This window comes from Balaenoptera acutorostrata, chromosome 12 (genome assembly GCF_949987535.1).
Source record: "Balaenoptera acutorostrata chromosome 12, mBalAcu1.1, whole genome shotgun sequence".
NCBI lineage: Eukaryota > Metazoa > Chordata > Mammalia > Artiodactyla > Balaenopteridae > Balaenoptera > Balaenoptera acutorostrata.
In genome coordinates, this window is record NC_080075.1 from 26556119 (window position 1) to 26574670 (window position 18552).

The 18552-nt window shown below is 39.2% G+C and overlaps 1 pseudogene; it reads left to right on the forward strand.

Moving 5' to 3' along the window:
• Positions 1–662: 662 nt before the first annotated feature.
• LOC130709431 (uncharacterized protein C2orf78-like) lies at positions 663–18552 on the forward strand (annotated as a pseudogene).

Sequence of the window (18552 nt, forward strand, 5' to 3'; positions counted from 1 at the left end):
GTATAGGTGTTCTAGTTGTTTTGCATCCTTGCCAGCTCTTGGTATTGTCAGGGTTTTTTTGTTTTTGTTTTAAAATTTTTAATCATTTTAGGTATGTTGTGGTGTCTCACTGTGGTTTTAATATGCATTTTCCTAACGATAATGTGCATCTTTTTGTGTGCTTATTTGCCATCCATGTTTTTTCTTTAGTGAAGGGGTTGGTTTAAATCTCTTCCCCATTTTTTTATGGGTGATTTGTTCCATTTGTTGAGTTTTGAGAGTTCTTTATATATTCTAGATGTAAGTCCTTTATGTGTTTAGCAAATATTTTCTCCCAGTCTATGGTTTTTCTTTGAATTGTCCTATTTGTTTTTTGAAGAGTAGAAGTTTTAATTTTGATGAAGTTGAAGTTGGTTTATTGATTTTTTTTTTTTATGGTTTTTACTTCTTATGTCTAACCTGGTAAATTTTGACCTAATCCTAGATCACAAAGATTTTCTCCTATATTTTTTTCTAGAACAGGGTTTCTCAGCCTTGGTGCTTTTGATATTTGGGCTAGATAATTCTTTATTTTACAGGACTGTCCTGTGTATTGTAAGATGTTTAGCAGCACCCTTGGCCTCTTCCCACTAGATATCAGTAATACTGCCACATGTTGGTAAACGTCAAAAATATCTCCAAACATGGTCAAATGTATCATGGTTGAGGGGAGAGGAGGGTGTCAAAATCTTGCCCAGTTGAGAACGAGTTTTTGAAGTTTTATAGTTTTAAGTTTCACATTTATATCTAAATCTGTTTTGAGTTGGTTTTTGATTATGGTGTGAAGTAGGGGTCCAGCTTCATTTTCTTACATACGAATATCTAATTGTTATTTCAACACCATTTGCTGAAAATACTCCCTTTTCCCTTGGCATCTTTGTGTGGGTCTATTTCTGGACTCTCTATTCCATTGATTTATATCTGAATCATCATGTTAATACTGTGCTCTTAATTACTGTACTGTCCTGAAATCAGATAGTGTGAGTTCTCCCACTTTGTTTTTCTTTTTAAAAATGGTTTTGTTTACGCTAGATTCTTTGAATTTCCATGTAAATTTTAGAGTCAGTTTGTCAATTTCTATTTAAAAAGTCTGCTGGAATTTTGATTGAAATTGCCTTGAGTCTATAAATCAATTTGAAGGTAATTGACATCTTAACAATATTGAGTTCTCTAACCCACAGACACAACAGTTCTTACAGTTTTATTTAGATCGTTAATTTCTTCATCAGTGTTTTGTTGCCTTCAGTGTATCAAACTTAATACATGTTTGTATTAGACTTACTGAAATGTTAAAAAAATTTCAATTCCTACTGTTCAGCACAAATTTATAGGAATATAATTGACTTTCTGTATTGACCTTGTAGCCTATGACCTTGCTAATCTCATTTACTAGTTCTAGTATAGTTCTTTTGTAGATTCTTTAGGACTTTTTAATGTATAGACAATCATATCCATTGTATTTTTTTTTCCTTTTTCCTTTTTGACATATATGCCTTATCTACTGGCTAGGATCTACTTATTCTTCTACTTGATCTTCTTGTGTTCTAACCTCACTTCTGTGAAAGCAAGTGTCACCAACAAATTTGTGTAGCTGAATACAGTAAGCACTTTTCGGTCCTCATCTTAGATGCAATAAATATCATTTCAGGTTTCGCCGCGGCCGCGGGGCCCGCCGGCTGGCGGGGACTCGCGCCCGGGCGGCCCGCAGGCCCGCGGGAGCGAAGCGGCCGCGGCTGGGGCGAGGCGGGCCGCGCGCCGGGGTCGGAGCCCGCGGCAGAGGCGCCCGGGGCGGCCGGGCCCACGACGCGGAAAGCGCCGCTGCGGCAGCGGCCGCGGAGGCTCCCCGGGGCCCGGGCGGCTCGACCCGGTACGGGCGGAAGGCTCGGGCGGGCGGCCGGCGCGGGACTCGGGTGCGGGCGACCAGGAGGTGCTGACCGCGGCGCTCGGACCTGGTTCTCCGACGGGGGAGCTTTTTAACCCCTTTCCGCCGATTTTGAAAACGGCTGCAGTGTTGCAGATGAGAAGGTAACTTACAAGATTAAAATTAAATTTGGTTGATGATGGTTCTGAACAAATACAGCTCTTATTTGAGGTATGCCATTTTGAAGACTGAGACCGTGGAATTTTATCCTTGAGGATAAAGGAAATCTTTGCGATAGTCTGTGTTTTATATAGCAAAAATACGAATCCTGAGGCTGAATTATCTAAGGGGCCAGTACAATGAAATAGATGTTGGTGGAAGAATTTACACCCAGTCAGCTTGAAGAGTCTCAAATGGACCCTACCACTGAGAAATCAAGATGGCAGTCCACTATGGGGAATTGAGAAAAATGGATTAATACAAGAGTGCTGTGATAATATACAACCAAGACAGGGTTCTTTTAACATGGATTTCATGAAATGAATGAAGATATAGGTTTCTTACCCAGCACAAATGGACAGTGAATTTGACTTTCTAGAGACTTTGTATCATTAAGAACATTTTTGACATTTGGAGAAGAAAGATGGCACATTAACAGATGATAGTTTGTATGCCTGGAATTTTTTGCAGTTTGATTTGTATGAGTATGATCTTGTGGAATGTTAACTTTAATAAAATTTCTAACACTTTAAAAAATAAATAAATAAATAAATATCATTTCATATTCTTAACCAATGCTTAACTTCTTAAAATTATTTCCTTTCTTGGCTTCTCCTGGTTTTCTTTCTACTCCTCTGACTATTCTTTCTCAGTTTCCTTTGCTGCTTTATCGTCCCCTGTTAAACCTTAAAATCAGAGGTTGCAAGCTGTGGACCTGCAAATGGCTCAAATGTGGTTTGCAGGAAAAAAAAATTGGGGGGCACAGTGTTCTAAAAATTTTTAAACAGAATACTTTAAAGTGTGCATGCAGTGCATAGTTGGCCACAGGTCCCATTACTCTCTAATATGAGGCAGGTTTACTCATTTCTTTTACCTCCCTGTACCTATACACATTTGAGTTTTTAACTTCTGCTTGAAATGTTGGAATGTTTTGGTTCTCATCTAGATCTAGGGCTTTAAATATGCCTGTGTACTTAAAAATCCCAAGTTTGTATCTCCAACCTTTACTTCTCCCTCAAAATTTGTTTGTATTTATTCTGTTGTTTATTTTTTATCCCTCTTCACATCTGTCAAAAAATACTTAGAGATTTGAGGCCCTTTTTATATGGGTTAAAAAGATATAACACTCAGAATCATAGCAACAAAATAAGCAGAAAGAAAAGAATGGTCAACAGATTTTTTAAAATTTTATTTTATGAGGGGAAATTATAAGAGCATGTTTACATGGAGAGAGGAATGACTCATTAGAAAGGGAAAATGCATGAAGGAAAATGGGAGAATCACATACAGGAAAGAAATCATTGAAAAAAATGGAATGGGATGGGAAGCTCTTTGATAGGTAGTAAGGCTTTTTTTAAGTCACAAGATGAAAATCTGGGTTAGGTAATGGGGTTGTAGATCTTGTGCTAGGAAGATAAGGAAGGTCCATCTCCTGTTCTTCACTTACTAAAGTAGGAAATGAGGTCATCAGTTGAAAAATGAGGAAGGAGGGTTCAGTAGTTCTGAGGAGAGAAAGTATGAAGTAATCTTTTTAGCCAATCAACTTACCCGGAAAATAGAGTAGAATTTCCAGGCAGGGCTGAGTGCCCTTGAGGTTTAATGTCATCAGTCTAAAGGAAAACCAGTGTAGGTGTGTGCTTTCTTCGGCAGTGTGCTGCTGCTTGGATTAAGACAAGCAGAAGGTTCAACCAGAACTGAGCTTTTGCCAGGCAAATAGGATAGTGGGGGAAAAGGGTAAGAAAGAAGAGATGCTTGCCAGGTAGTGATTATAAGGATGATTATGAACTCTCAGAGTGGTAAAGAGGGAAATACAGGTAAGAAAGGAATTATGAAAAGTGTAAATGTGACAGGATAGTTGTCTTCATAAGGTTACAAAATTATTGCAGTTGAGGAGCTAGAGTTAAGTAAGTGATCTGTGGAGGTCAAAGGATGGGCAGGAGAACACAGGGATACGTCTCTCATCAGTAGTGAGGAATAAAGGAATGAGGAAAGGTTTGAGCCTATGGAATGAGGCTCAAACCCTGGTCAAAAGGGGTAAGAGATGAGTTGGGGACCCGAGATTTTGCTGTAGTGAGAGTCACAAGATGACTGGAATTCCCTTGCTTTAAAACCCATTCATTTGACCCACTATCCCCTATTGAATAGAGTGCTCTCAAAAGAAAAAAATTAAAATAATCATTCTCATATTCCTTTTATTTTCAAGTAATAAAAATGTAAAAAACATGTTTCCAGTAGCAATGTTCGATGTTAAGGATTTGACTAATTTATCTGACATAGATGGGATTGATATATTTTGGAATGTCAAAGGTCTATAATCCCATAAGCCATAGATGAGTAGTGTTAATATTTTAGAATATTCACTCCAATATTTTTCTCTGTATCTAATTATATACTGATATTAGGTAGTGGATAGTTGTGTATCTTTTTTTTTTTAATTTACTGTAAGAGCATTTGGTTGGTGAATTTTAAATACTGGAAATAATCCTTTAAAGAAAAAAGTCTTGTTGAAATTGTGAAATCTTTCTAAATTGTAGTACAACATATTTTTATGGGTGGGTCATTTGGGAACGAAAAAAATATGTATTCTCTTAAAAAAATTTGAGTTGGTTAAGGAAGAAGAGTAATAGACTACAAAATAATGAAAATCAGTACATTATATATCTAAGCATGTTGATTGCCATCAATATAACGTCTCATCTTTTTATTTAAACAAATAAATGTAAATCAAATGAATTCATTATTTAACAAAAAATTTTATATAAATAATGAAAAACTGCAAGTAGAGGAAACATGGCAAAGAGAAAAACAGAAATAATTAAGTTAGAAAATAGAATTGTTAAATTCAAGACAAAATATATACATTCCTAGTAAATCCAGTCAAGAAAAAAAAAAACCTTAATGAAATAGACTTAACACAAACCTATCAAAGCTTATAGAGTTGGATTAGAGCTAGGAAGAAATCAAGAATGTTATGATAGTACCAGCTATCAAAAAGGTTTCTGGATCTAATGGATTCACTGATGAAATCTTTTATATTTTTAAGGAAAATCAAATTTCCTTACGTTAAAAAAATATAGAACAGGAGAGATTAACCAAGATGGCGGAGTAGGAGGACGTGCTCTCACTCCCTCTTGCGAGAGCACCAGAATCACAACTGGCTGCTGGACAATCATTGACAGGAAGACCCTGGACTTCACCAAGGAGGATACCCCACGTCCAAGGACAGAGGAGAAGCCACAGTGAGACGGTAGGAGGGGCGCAATCAGAGTAAAATCAAATCCCATAACTGCTGGGTGGGTGACTCACAGACTGGCGAACACTTATACCACAGAAGTCCACCCACTGGAGTGAAGGTTCTGAGCCCCATGTCAGGCTTCCCAACCTGGGGGTCCGGCAACGGGAGGAGGAATTCCTAGAGAATCAGACTTTGAAGTCTAGTGGGAATTGATTGCAGGACTGTGACAGGACTGGGGGAAACAGAGACCCCACTCTTGGAGGGCACACACAAAGTAATGTGTGCATCGGGACCCAGGGGAAGGAGCAGTGACCCTGGGGGAGACTGAACCAGACGTACCTGCTGGTGTTGGGGGGTCTCCTGCAGAGACAAGTGGTGGCTCTGTTTCACCGTGGGGATAAGGACACTGGCAGCAGAGGTCCTGGGAAGTTCTCCTTGGTGTGAGCCCTCCCAGAGTCTGCCATTAATCCCACCAAAGAGCACGGGTAGGCTCCAGTGTTGGGTTGCCTCAGGCAAAACAACCAACAGGGAGGGAACCCAGCCCCACCCATCAACAGTCAAGTGGATTAAGGTTTTACTGAGCTCTGACCGCCACAGCAACAGTCAGCTCTACCCACCACCAGAGCCTCCCATCAACCCTCTTAGCCTCAACCACCAGAGGGCAGACAACAGAAGTAAGAAAAACTACAATCCTGCAGCCTGTGGACCAAAAACCACAGTTACAGAAAGACAGAGAAGATGAAAAGGCAGAGGGCTATGTACCAGATGAAGGAACAAGAAAAAACCCCAGAAAAACAACTAAATGAAGTGGAGATAGGCAACCTTCCAGAAAAAGAATTCAGAATAATGATAGTGAAGATGATCCAGGACCTCGGAATAAGAATGGAGGCAAAGATTGAGAAGATGCAAGAAATGATTAACAAAGACCTAGAAGAATTAAAGAACAAACAAACAGAGATGACCAATACAATAACTGAAATGAAAACTACACTAGAAGGAATCAATAGCAGAATAACTGAGGCAGAAGAACGGATAAGTGACCTGGAAGACAGAATGGTGGAATTCACTGCTGCGGAACAGACTAAAGAAAAAAGAATGAAAAGAAATGAAGACAGCCTAAGAGACCTCTGGGACAACATTAAACGCAACAACATTCGCATTATAGGGGTCCCAGAAGGAGAAGAGAGAGAGAAAGGACCAGAGAAAATATTTGAAGAGATTATAGTCGAAAACTTCCCTAACATGGGAAAGAAAATAGCCACCCAAGTCCAGGAAGCGCAGAGAGTCCCATACAGAATAAACCCAAGGAGAAACACGCCGAGACACATAGTAATCAAAGTGGCAAAAATTAAAGACAAAGAAAAATTACTGAAAGCAGCAAGGGAAAAACGACAAATAACATACAAGGGAACCCCCATAAGGTTAACAGCTGATTTCTCAGCAGAAACTCTGCAAGCCAGAAGGGAGTGGCATGATATACTTAAAGTGATGAAAGGGAAGAACCTACAACCAAGATTACTCTACCCAGCAAGGATCTCATTTAGATTTGATGGAGAAATCAAAAGCTTTACAGACAAGCAAAAGCTAAGAGAATTCAGCACCACCAAACCAGCTCTACAACAAATGCTAAAGGAACTTCTCTAAGTGGGAAACACAAGAGAAGAAAAGGACCTACAAAAACAAACCCAAAACAATTAAGAAAATGGTCATAGGAACATACATATCGATAATTACCTTAAACGTGAATGGATTAAATGCCCCAACCAAAAGACATAGACTGGCTGAATGGATACAAAAACAAGACCCATATATATGCTGTCTACAAGAGACCCACTTCAGACCTAGGGACACATACAGACTGAAAGTGAGGGGATGGAAAAAGATATTCCATGCAAATGGAAATCAAAAGAAAGCTGGAGTAGCTATACTCATATCAGATAAAATAGACTTTAAAATAAAGAATGTTACAAGAGACAAGGAAGGACACTACATAATGATCCAGGGATCAATCCAAGAAGAAGATATAACAATTATAAATATATATGCACCCAACATAGGAGCACCTCAATACATAAGGCAACTGCTAACAGCTATAAAAGAGGAAATCGACAGTAACACAATAATAGTGGGGGACTTTAACACCTCACTTACGCCAATGGACAGATCATCCAAAATGAAAATAAATAAGGAAATAGAAGCTTTAAATGACACAATAGACCAGATAGATTTAATTGATATATATAGGACATTCCATCCAAAAACGGCAGATTACACGTTCTTCTCAAGTGCACACGGAACATTCTCCAGGATAGATCACATCTTGGGTCACAAATCAAGCCTCAGTAAATTTAAGAAAATTGAAATCATATCAAGCATCTTTTCTGACCACAACGCTATGAGATTAGAAATGAATTACAGGGAAAAAAACGTAAAAAAGACAAACACATGGAGGCTAAACAATACGTTACTAAATAACCAAGAGATCACTGAAGAAATCAAACAGGAAATAAAAAAATACCTAGAGACAAATGACAATGAAAACACGACGACCCAAAACCTATGGGATGCAGCAAAAGCGGTTCTAAGAGGGAAGTTTATAGCTATACAAGCCTACCTAAAGAAACAAGAAAAATCTCAAGTAAACAATCTAACCTTACACCTAAAGAAACTAGAGAAAGAAGAACAAACAAAACCCAAAGTTAGCAGAAGGAAAGAAATCATAAAGATCAGAGCAGAAATAAATGAAATAGAAACAAAGAAAACAATAGCAAAGATCAATAAAACTAAAAGTTGGTTCTTTGAGAAGATAAACAAAATTGATAAGCCATTAGCCAGACTCATCAAGAAAAAGAGGGAGAGGACTCAAATCAATAAAATCAGAAATGAAAAAGGAGAAGTTACAACAGACACCGCAGAAATACAAAACATCCTAAGAGACTACTACAAGCAACTTTATGCCAATAAAATGGACAACCTGGAAGAAATGGACAAATTCTTAGAAAGGTATAACCTTCCAAGACTGAATCAGGAAGAAACAGAAAATATGAACAGCCCAATCACAAGTAATGAAATTGAAACTGTGATTAAAAATCTTCCAACAAACAAAAGTCCAGGCCCAGATGGCTTCACAGGTGAATTCTATCAAACATTTAGAGAAGAGCTAACACCCATCCTTCTCAAACTCTTCCAAAAAATTGCAGAGGAAGGAACACTCCCAAACTCATTCTATGAGGCCACCATCACCCTGATACCAAAACCAGACAAAGACACTACAAAAAAAGAAAATTACAGACCAATATCACTGATGAATATAGATGCAAAAATCCTCAACAAAATACTAGCAAACAGAATCCAACAACACATTAAAAGGATCATACACCACGATCAAGTGGGATTTATCCCAGGGATGCAAGGATTCTTCAATATACGCAAATCAATCAATGTGATACACCATATTAACAAATTGAAGAAGAAAAACCATATGATCATCTCAATAGATGCAGAAAAAGCTTTTGACAAAATTCAACACCCATTTCTGATAAAAACTCTCCAGAAAGTGGGCATAGAGGGAACCTACCTCAACATAATAAAGGCCATATATGACAAACCCACAGCAAACATCATTCTCAATGGTGAAAAACTGAAAGCATTTCCTCTAAGATCAGGAACGAGACAAGGATGTCCACTCTCACCACTATTATTCAACATAGTTCTGGAAGTCCTAGCCACGGCAATCAGAGAAGAAAAAGAAATAAAAGGAATACAAATTGGAAAAGAAGAAGTAAAACTGTCACTGTTTGCGGATGACATGATACTATACATAGAGAATCCTAAAACTGCCACCAGAAAACTGCTAGAGCTAATTAATGAATATGGTAAAGTTGCAGGTTACAAAATTAATGCACAGAAATCTCTTGCATTCCTATACACTAATGATGAAAAATCTGAAAGAGAAATTATGGAAACACTCCCATTTACCATTGCAACAAAAAGAATAAAATATCTAGGAATAAACCTACCTAGGGAGACAAAAGACCTGTATGCAGAAAACTATAAGACACTGATGAAAGAAATTAAAGATGATACCAACAGATGGAGAGATATACCATGTTCTTGGATTGGAAGAATCAACATTGTGAAAATGAGTATACTACCCAAAGCAATCTACAGATTCAATGCAATCCCTATCAAATTACCAATGGCATTTTTTACAGAGCTAGAACAAATCATCTTAAAATTTGTATGGAGACACAAAAGACCCCGAATAGCCAAAGCAGTCTTGAGGCAAAAAAATGGAGCTGGAGGAATCAGACTCCCTGACTTCAGACTATACTACAAAGCTACAGTAATCAAGACAATATGGTACTGGCACAAAAACAGAAACATAGATCAATGGAACAAGATAGAAAGCCCAGAGATTAACCCACGCACCTATGGTCAACTAATCTATGACAAAGGAGGCAAAGATATACAATGGAGAAAAGACAGTCTCTTCAATAAGTGGTGCTGGGAAAACTGGACAGCCACATGTAAAAGAATGAAATTAGAATACTCCCTAACACCATACACAAAAATAAACTCAAAATGGATTAGAGACCTAAATGTAAGACTGGACACTATAAAACTCTTAGAGGAAAACATAGGAAGAACACTCTTTGAAATAAATCACAGCAAGATCTTTTTCGATCCACCTCCTAGAGTAATGGAAATAAAAACAGAAATAAACAAGTGGGACCTAATGAAACTTCAAAGCTTTTGCACAGCAAAGGAAACCATAAACAAGACGAAAAGACAACCCTCAGAATGGGAGAAAATATTTGCAAATGAATCAACGGACAAAGGATTAATCTCCAAAATATATAAACAGCTCATTCAGCTCAATATCAAAGAAACAAACACCCCAATCCAAAAATGGGCAGAAGACCTAAATAGACATTTCTCCAAAGAAGACATACAGACGGCCACGAAGCACATGAAAAGATGCTCAACATCACTAATTATTAGAGAAATGCAAATCAAAACTACAATGAGGTATCACCTCACTCCTGTTAGAATGGGCATCATCAGAAAATCTACAAACAACAAATGCTGGAGAGGGTGTGGAGAAAAGGGAACCCTCTTGCACTGTTGGTGGGAATGTAAATTGATACAGCCACTATGGAGAACAATATGGAGGTTCCTTAAAAAACTAAAAATAGAATTACCATATGACCCAGCAATCCCACTACTGGGCATATACCCAGAGAAAACCGTAATTCAAAAAGACACGTGCACCCGAATGTTCATTGCAGCACTATTTACAATAGCCAGGTCATGGAAGCAACCTAAATGCCCATCAACAGACGAATGGCTAAAGAAGATGTGGTACATATATACAATGGAATATTACTCAGCCATAAAAAGGAACGAAATTGAGCCATTTGTTGAGAAGTGGATGGATCTAGAGACTGTCATACAGAGTGAAGTAAGTCAGAAAGAGAAAAACAAATATCGTATATTAATGCATGTATGTGGAACCTAGAAAAATGGTACAGATGAGCCAGATTGCAGGGCAGAAGTTGAGACACAGATGTAGAGAATGGACATATGGACACCAAGGGGGGAAAACTGCGATGAGGTGGGGATGGTGGTGTGCTGAATTGGGCGATTGGGATTGACATGTATACACTGATGTGTATAAAACTGATGCCTAATAAGAACCTGCAGTATAAAAAAACAAACAAAACAACTAATACTAAACTATCATTGGGTTATTTGTATGGAAATATGTTAATATAAATGTTTCAGACATTACAAAAAAAAAATATATAGAACAAGGGTAGAAAACAAAAGAAGCATTCTACAATACTGATTAATCTTATGAGTGAAAATGTTAAAGACTGTGCTAGCAAATATGATTAAGGTCTAATCTACCACTACCAAGTAAGAAATGTGAAGTTTTTGCAATATGACGAAATTTATTGCAGTATTTTATCAGATGTAATCAGGGACAAAAAGATACTATAATGTAGTTTGATTAAATTTAGCGCTCATTCCTAATCAAATTAATTTAAAATGAAAATAAAAGAATACTTTAATAGCATGATAGGACGAATATTCTTTTTCTTTTTTAAAGAAGTGTCTTTTTTTTGTTTGTTTTTTATTTATTTTATTTGTGGGTCTTCGTTTCTGTGCGAGGGCTTTCTCTAGTTGCGGCGAGCGGGGGCCGCTCTTCATTGCACTGCGCGGGCCTCTCACTATCGCGGCCTCTCTTGTTGCGGAGCACAGGCTCCAGACGCGCAGGCTCAGCAGTTGTGGCTCACGGGCCAAGCCGCTCCGCGGCATGTGGGATCTTCCCAGACCAGGGCTCGAACCCGTGTCCCCTGCATTGGCAGTAAGATTCTCAACGACTGTGCCACCAGGGAAGCCCCAAATATTCTTCATTATTAACTAATACTAAATTTAAAAAGAAAATGTGTTTAAAAACTGCTTACCATTAGTATTTAACTCAACATTATTTCAACATTGCTACCTAGTGTGGTCTGTGGATTGGTGCCAGGCCATGAATTGCTTGTTACTGTCAAGAGATAAGTACAAGAATTAAGAAGAAGTGTTTAGAAACTTTTATAGCAATTTGATGTTTTTTAGAACTAGAAATCAGATACTTAGACTTGTGTTTTGTATTTTGGGCTTATATGTCTTTTCAATTTCATTTTCCTAGTTATTTTCACTAGCTTTTAAAATTAGTTTATTATTTTTCTTTACTTGTTACCTGTTAATTTTTATTAGTATTTTAATAAAATGTCAGTCTGTAATGAATTGGAAGTAGGAAAAACTGATTCTTCCTATAGATACTTTGAAAAACATTTTCATCAAATTTCATCAAATTTGATGTTAGCTGTAGATTTTTATTAGATGCATTGTATGAGATTAACGATGCCCTCTTATATTCTTTTTTTTTAATCATCTTTATTGGAGTACAATTGCTTTACAATGGTGTGCTAGTTTCTGCTTTATAACAAAGTGAATCAGTTATACATATACATATGTTCCCATATCTCTTCTGTCTTGCATTTCCCTCCCTCCCACCTTCCCTATCCCACCCCTCTAGGTGGTCACAAAGCACCGAGCTGATCTCCCTGTGCTATGCGGCTGCTTCCCACTAGCTATCTATTTTACATTTGGTAGTGTATATATGTCCATGCCACTCTCTCACCCTGTCACATCTCACCCCTCCCCCTCCCCATATCCTCAAGTCCATTCTCTAGTAGGTCTGTGTCTTTATTCCCGTCTTGCCACTAGGTCCTTCATGACCTTTTTTTTCTTTCCTTAGATTCCATATATATGTGTTAGCACACTGTAGTTGTTTTCCTGTTTCTGACTTACTTCACTCTGTATGAAAGACTCTAACTCCATCCACCTCACTACAACTACTTCCATTTCATTTATTTTTATGGCTGAGTAATATTCCATTGTATATATGTGCCACATCTTCTTTATCCATTCATCCAATGATGGACACTTAGGTTGCTTCCATGCCTGGCTATTGGAAATAGAGCTGCAGTGCACATTTTGGTATATGACTCTTTTTGAATTATGGTTTTCTCAGGGTATATGCCCAGTAGAGGGATTGCTGGGTCGTATGGTAGTTCTATTTTTAGTTTTTTAAGGAACCTCCATACTGTTCTCCATAGTGGCTGTATCAATTTACATTCCCACCAACAATGCAAAAGGGTTCCCTTTTCTCCGCACCCTTTCCAGCATTTATTGTTTTTAGATTTTTTGATGATGGCCATTCTGACCGATGTGAGATGATATCTGATTGTAGTTTTGATTTGCATTTCTCTAATGATTAATGATGTTGAGCATTCTTTCATGTGTCTGTTGGCAATCAGTATATCTTCTTTGGAGAAATGTTTATTTAGGTCTTCTGCCCATTTTTGGATTGGGTTGTTTGTTTTTTTGTTATTGAGCTGCATGAGCTGCTTGTAAACCTTGGAGATTAATCCTTTGTCAGTTGCTTCATTTGCAAATATTTTCTCCCATTCTGAGGGTTGTCTTTTGGTCTTATTTATGGTTTCCTTTGCTGTGCAAAAGCTTTTAAGTTTCATTAGGTCCCATTTGTTTATTTGTGTTTTTATTTCCATTTATCTAGGAGCTGGGTCAAAAAGGATCTTGCTGTGATTTATGTCATAGAGTGTTCTGCCTATGTTTTCCTCTAAGAGTTTGATAGTGTCTGGCCTTACACTTAGGTCTTTAATCCATTTTGAGTTTATTTTTGTGTATGGTGTCAGGGAGTGTTCTAATTTCATACTTTTACATGTACCTGTCCAATTTTCCCAGCACCACTTATTGAAGAGGCTGTCTTTTCTCCACTGTATATGCTTGCCTCCTTTATCAAAGATAAGGTGACCATATGTGCGTGGGTTTATCTCTGGGCTTTCTATCCTGTTCCATTGATCTACATTTCTGTTTTTGTGCCAGTACCAAACTGTCTTGATTACTGAAGCTTTGTAATATAGTCTGAAGTCAGGGAGCCTGATTCCTCCAGCTCCATTTTTCGTTCTCAAGATTGCTTTGGCTATTCGGGGTCTTTTGTGTCTCCATACAAATTGTGAAATTTTTTGCTCTACTTCTGTGAAAAATGCCAGTGGTAGTTTGATAGGGATTGCATTGAATCTGTAGATTGCTTTGGGTAGTAGAGTCATTTTCACAATGTTGATTCTTCGAATCCAAGAACATGGTATATCTCTCTATCTATTTCTATCATCTTTAATTTCTTTCATCAGTGTCCTATAATTTTCTGCATACAGGTCTTTTGTCTGCTTAGGTAGGTTTATTCCTAGATATTTAATCTTTTTTTTGCAATGGTAAATGGAAGTGTTTTCTTAATTTCACTTTCAGATTTTTCATCATTAGTATATAGAAATGCAAGAGATTTCTGTGAATTAATTTTGTATCCTGCTACTTTACCAAATTCATTGATTAGCTCTAGTAGTTTTCTGGTAGCATCTTTAGGATTCTCTATGTAGAGTATCATGTCATCTGCAAACAGTGACAGCTTTACTTCTTCTTTTCCGATTTGGATTCCTTTTATTTCTTTTTCTTCTCTGATTGCTGTGGCTAACACTTCCAAAACTATGTTGAATAACAGTGGTGAGAGTGGGCAACCTTGTCTCGTTCCTGATCTTAGTGGAAATGGTTTCAGTTTTTCACCATTGAGGACAATGTTGGCTGTGGGTTTGTCATATATGGCCTTTATTATGTTGAGGAAAGTTCCCTCTATGCCTACTTTCTGCAGGGCTTTTATCATAAATGCGTGTTGAATTTTGTCGAAAGCTTTCTCTGCATCTATTGAGATGATCATATGGTTTTTCTCCTTCAATTTGTTAATATGATGTATCACGTTGATTGATTTGCGTACATTGAAGAATTCTTGCATTCCTGGAATAAACCCCACCGGATCATGGTGTATGATCCTTTTAATGTGCTGTTGAATTCTGTTTGCTAGTATTTTGTTGAGGATTTTTGCATCTCTGTTCATCACTGATATTGGCCTGTAGTTTTCTTTCTTTGTGACAGCTTTGTCTGGTTTTGGTATCAGGGTGATGGTGGCCTCGTAGAATGAGTTTGGGAGTATTCCTCCCTCTGCTATATTTTGGAAGAGTTTGAGAAGGATAGGTGTTAGCTCTACTCTAAATGTTTGATAGAATTCGCCTGTGAAGCCATCTGGTCCTGGGCTTTTGTTTGTTGGAAGATTTTTAATCACAGTTTCAATTTCAGTGCTTGTGATTGGTCTGTTCATATTTTCTATTTCTTCCTGGTTCAGTCTCAACAGGTTGTGCACTTCTAAGAATCTGTCCATTTCTTCCACGTTGTCCATTTTATTGGCATAGAGTTGCTTGTAGTAATCTCTCATGATCGTTTGTATTTCTGCAGTGTCAGCGGTTACTTCTCCTTTTTCATTTCTAATTCTATTGATTTGAGTCTTCTCCCTTTTTCTCTTGATGAGTCTGGCTAATGGTTTATCAATTTTGTTTATCTTCTCAAAGAACCAGCTTTTAGTTTTATTGATCTTCACTATTGTCTCTTCATTTCTTTTTCATTTATTTCTGATCTGATCTTTATGATTTCTTTCCTTCTGCTAGATTTGGGTTTTTTTTGTTCTTCTTTCTCTAATTGCTTTAGGTGCAAGGTTAGGTTATTTATTCGAGATGTTTCCTGTTTCTTGAGTTAGGCTTGTATTGCTATAAACTTCCCTCTTAGCACTGCTTTTGCTGCATCTCATAGGTTTTGGGTCGTCGTGTCTCCATTGTCATTTGTTTCTAGCTATTTTTTGATTTCCCCTTTGATTTCTTCAGTGATCACTTCGTTATTAAGTAGTGTATTGTGTAGCCTCCATGTGTTTGTATTTTTTACAGATCTTTTCCTGTAATTGATATCTAGTCTCATAGCGTTTTTGTCAGAGAAGATACTTGATACGATTTCAATTTTCTTAAACTTACCAAGGCTTGATTTGTGACCCAAGATATGATCTATCCTGGAGGATGTTCCATGAGCACTTGAGAAAAATGTGTATTCTGTTGTTTTTGGGTGGAATGTCCTATAAATATCAATTAAGTCCATCTTGTTTAATGTATCATTTAAAGCTTGTGTTTCTTTATTTATTTTCATTTTGGATAATCTGCCCATTGGTGAAAGTGGGGTGTTAAAGTCCCCTATTATGATTGTGTTGCTGTCGATTTCCCCTTTTACGGCTGTTAGTATTTGCCTTATGTATTGAGGTGTTCCTATGTTGGGTGCATAAATATTTACAATTGTTATACTTTCCTCTTGGATCGATCCAAGAAAATGGGATCGAATCTAGTAGTGGTTTTGCAGACATTACTACACTGGCGGAGGATATTCACCTTCCCCAGCTCTTTAGTTCTTTGAAAGATCTTGATCAATCCCAAGGTTCCAACGGGATCAAAGCCAAAGATACCAGAGCCTTTAAGGTGAATCAGGTGCAGGAAAAGCCAAGTGTCATAAAGGTTCCCTCTGATCAACCCAGGAAGAACAAACAGAAAGCCTCTGAGCCTATCAGTGGCGCTCCCAAGGCCAAAAGCCAGCCAAAGAATCCAGAGTGCCTGTTAGGGGGAGAAGTGGTTCTATGCAATGCTGCAGTCAGTGACAGGGCTCCTGTGAACACGGCCAAGCACTCGCAAGGCAAACCTCAGAAAGCTGCATCCAGAAAGGTCAGCAAAACTAAGAGCCATGGGCAGGAAAAGACCAAAAGGACCAGAGGAAGAAACAAGGCTGAAGAGAACAAGCAGTCAGGGAACAAAGTCAAGGCAGAAGAGAAGCCAACTATTCCTGAGACGAAGCGAAAGAAACACCAAACTGAGCTTCTCCAACAGAGCTTTCAAAAGCCTCGAACCTCCCTTGGCGTGCGCATGCTGGAGTCTGTGAAGGTTCTTCATGCGCTGGGGAAGAAGGATGATAAGAAAACTGGGCTCTCTTCCTGTCGGCTCTTGGGAAATTCAAGCAACCCCAAAGACTCCCAGCCACCCCCAGCTATCCAGCTATGGCGGCATACCCCACGTGAGGGTAAGAGTGCTGAGAAAACTCAAGTCGAAGCCCAGAAACCAGACAGCAGTGCTGAAACAGAGTGTCCATCCTCATCCCAGTATAAGCTGCCTCCTCCTGAGACGGTCAAGTTGATACCTCTGCCTTTTTCTGCCTGGGACAAGCCTCAAGCTCGACCCGCTCCTCGGAGGCCACAGTCTCTGGCCTCACATCGGCCTGCTGGGGCTTACCATGCCCAGCCTGGTTCTACTGACTCAGCTCAACCTGCTGCAGTCACTTCATCCCAGCCAGTTCCTGCCTCTCTGCCAGGTCCTGCCAAACCAGCTCAGCCAACTGTGACCAACCCAACCCAACCGGCTTGGACCAACCATACCCAGCCTAGTGTCCCCTCAGTCTGCTGCTCCTAGGCCTGCACCCTACAAAACTTCATCTTGCACTTCTCCCCAGCAAGAGCCTGTTCCCCCTGCTGTGACTAAGCGCCAGTCCCCATCCAAGCTCCAAACCCAACTTCTATGCCAAGACTTCAGCAAGAACGAATTCCATGGAGGGAACCCAATGTGCCTGAGCCAGTCATGTCAAAGCCCATCGAACAAGAGCAGAGGCCAGAGCGAGAGGCCATGAAGAGGCGGGCTCAACAACGTGAGAATGCTGCCAGATACACCTCTTCGGGGAAGCTGCAATTTTTCACCGAGAGGGAAAAACAAATGGAAATTGCTGACTACTACGGATACGTCAAGTGAGAGCTGCTAGGATTCTTGGTGCCACCTTGGCTACCAGCTGTTCTTCCTTACATAGGTAAGATAGGTATAGAACTGAATAAGTAAATGGAATACAATGACTAGATGAGTAATAAACCTTAAGAATTTTGAGATGCTGCTAACTGGGGCGTGAGAAAGGAAGGACTGAAAGTTGGATGGGAGAATGAAGGAAAGGGGTAAAAACTGAGGAAAGAGGAAGGAACTTGGCCCAGGGCTAGGAAGGCCAAAAGAGATGTATGGATTTAGGAAAGGAAGCAGGAGTGAGGATGAAATGGCAGAAGTAAAAAGCAGGGTCAGAGGTCTGGGTTGAAAGAACACAATTTGAGTAGAGTTGAAGGTGACAGAAGATGAGTCTAGGTTTACTACGAGAAATAGAAAAAGTCTCTTGGGGACGTTGGCCTTAAGTCTCACAACCACCAGATAGGTATTTCAGAAAACAAGAGGTTCAGGACACATCTCTGAAAGGTTTGAGTTGCCTTATTCAGGTGTGATTATAGTGGGGGAATAGGGAAATCTACCAGAGAAGTGGCTAGGGCTCAGAGTTATCCTAGGGGCAGCTGACGACAGGGGCAGAGCCAAGGGAACTGCTGCATCAGGAGGCCCACGAATAGGGCTTGGTATGTAAATCACGATGTACTCAACACCTAAGCTCGAGGGCAGCCAATGCACTATTCAGTTAACCTTGGCAACGACAGGCAAGGCCGGTATTCCTGTGCCACTTCACTTACAGAGGTGCAGCAAAGGGCTGAGGTCACATCCCATGTGGAGGTACAGGGACTCAACTTGAGGCCCAAATGCCTCTGAAGTCCTCTGTATTTGCAGATGCCCGTAGGCGGCCAACCTGGCTTTCAGAGCACAGCATCCTGAGGTTACTGGTGGACGAGATCAGACTTCTGCACGCGCCTAAATGTTAA